Source organism: Papaver somniferum, unplaced genomic scaffold (genome assembly GCF_003573695.1).
Source record: "Papaver somniferum cultivar HN1 unplaced genomic scaffold, ASM357369v1 unplaced-scaffold_107, whole genome shotgun sequence".
NCBI classification, from domain to species: Eukaryota; Viridiplantae; Streptophyta; class Magnoliopsida; order Ranunculales; family Papaveraceae; genus Papaver; species Papaver somniferum.
In genome coordinates this window covers 7,441,430-7,443,571 of record NW_020619603.1, presented here as the reverse complement: position 1 = coordinate 7,443,571, position 2,142 = coordinate 7,441,430, and the positions used below count along the sequence as shown (strand labels likewise).

Here is a 2,142-nt window from a genome sequence, read left to right as displayed (position 1 = left end):
CAATTATCATCAAGATTCACGTATCCTGCAACTTGCCCGTCCACGAACTACGGACGCCACTCCTCTGTGATGGACAAGTTGGCGAGTGTTCGTATCCATGCTTCCGTAGATATATGTGGAACAATCATGTCATGGTCACCACTATAATTTGAAGATCAAAAGATATATTTTAAAAACAAACATTTTGACATCTGACTCGAATATTGATTTGATTCAGACACCAGGTTAATGAATACTAATTTAAACATATTTTTGGTACTTGTAATTTACCTGTAAATAAAAAATCTATAACCTTTCATGCTAATGTTCTGATGATATTCTATAGCATTTGTTACTTCCGCGGTATAGGGTAAGTCATAGTTGCACCTCATCCATCTTTTGATTGTTCCCTGCTCATTGCTAACTCAAAATTATAGTGAGCATAGTTTCATAAGAAATTAAGAATGTAGAATTTTTTTACCACAGAAACCAAATTTTGGTAGCACAACTGTACGGACCTCTTTAACATGGAGTGCTTTTCGAACACGATCATCATTTGCCCAATGCTCCAATAGTACATAAGTATACATCTACAATGGTTATGATATTATGCTTATAGGTACAAATCAGAAAATGGATGATTGATTCATGCAGGTAATGAGAGCAAGGGAAAAAAAAAAAAAGGAGAGGTTACCCGTGGGCAACTAGCACCAGACGCGTGTAAACCTTCTCCGATTGTAACAAGAGACCTTCGACCTCTATTTTTCACCATCTCTTTGGAGTTTGGGGAAGTAGTAAGTGCATTATGACAAAGGGGCTCCGTAACTTGATTTCTGTTTATTCCTGCGACCAACTACAAAAATGAAGGGAAATCATAATAATGTCCTAAGATCATGTTAGCAGATAAAAAGGATTCCGATAAACGTTTCCAAAAATATTTCAGTAGTAAGTTTTACTAGTTTGCACGTAACTTTCGTGCTTAGAATCTCAGTCCTAGCTAGTCGTTTATTTGCAATTGATTAGAATTGTTTGCAGAAAGGGGTTGTCTGAATAACACAAAATGTACTTTGGCTCACCTCTTCAAATTCTCGGCGATCGTTGGAACAATTCCCATTTGAGATATCAAAATTAAGAAAATTTCCTGTGCAGTTTACCCTCGTTGACTGTTTGCAAAAGAGTATAAACCAATAATAATCAAAAGGTTATTACTACTTATTTTGAAAAAAATAGGAAGAAGGTTATTGACTAAATGCATCACCTGGTAGAGTTCATATGATACAAACCCCAAGTTATGGGCAAATGGTATAAATGAATTTTCTTCTAGTCGCCGATAGGTAACCGGATTGCCCAACGAATAACCCTAATTAAGGGAACACAACCAAAAATCTCTATAAATGTAGAGCATTTTACCTACCAGCTAGATTGCACTCTCTGACGAACCTTAAAATTGAGAAATGGGTACTTTCCGACTTCAATATCTGCAATGTTACAGTTCCATATGACATTGTGTTAGAGTATTACCACCTATACAGCATGGAACTTTAAAATCCTCCTATCAACATCGGTGCTTCATAAATTACCACAAAAACTTTTTAACTACTGTATAGTAAAAAAAATTATTACCTCTAATCAAATCTTGCACAATAATTGGGATTATAATGCCAGAATATGAATCACCAGAAATGGGAGGAAGACAAATCAGGTCATGAAACTTATTAATTTATTTTTCCGGATTTTTTTTTTCTTTTGATCGGTAAATTAAAATTTTATTGAGAAAAGGAGAAAAAAGAGGTTCATGAAACATGAACATCCAAGACAAACAGACCGACCAAAAAAGCCAAAGAAAACAACAATAACAATAGAGTTAATCTCCCAGGCAAACCTAGAAAGAGACTCAAACACCACTGACGAGAAGGAAAAAACATCGACAGATCAAGGAGGTTCAAAAACCGTCAATTTTCACTTGGTCATGAAGTCTTTCAACTGAACATTATGAAATTCAGATTGCCGATAAAGCCAATATGCGACCATGTTCCTAATTTTTTGAATTAACTTCACCAAAGTGAGAGGTTTGTTGTTGAAGGCTCGGTTGTTCTTCTCTTTCCAAAGACTCCAAAGAATGGCTGCAGGTAAAACTTTTATCACCAAGGCTTTACGAGATTT

General features: G+C 35.5%; 1 long non-coding RNA gene across 1 annotated transcript; it reads right to left on the bottom strand.

Annotated features, from left to right (window-relative positions):
- Positions 1–1,314: 1,314 nt before the first annotated feature.
- LOC113328395 lies at positions 1,315–1,624 on the bottom strand. Its single transcript, XR_003349384.1, has 3 exons — positions 1,603–1,624; positions 1,420–1,457; positions 1,315–1,339 (listed from the first exon to the last, which is right to left on the bottom strand). It is a non-coding gene; the product is annotated as an uncharacterized LOC113328395 (long non-coding RNA).
- Positions 1,625–2,142: the final 518 nt, after the last annotated feature.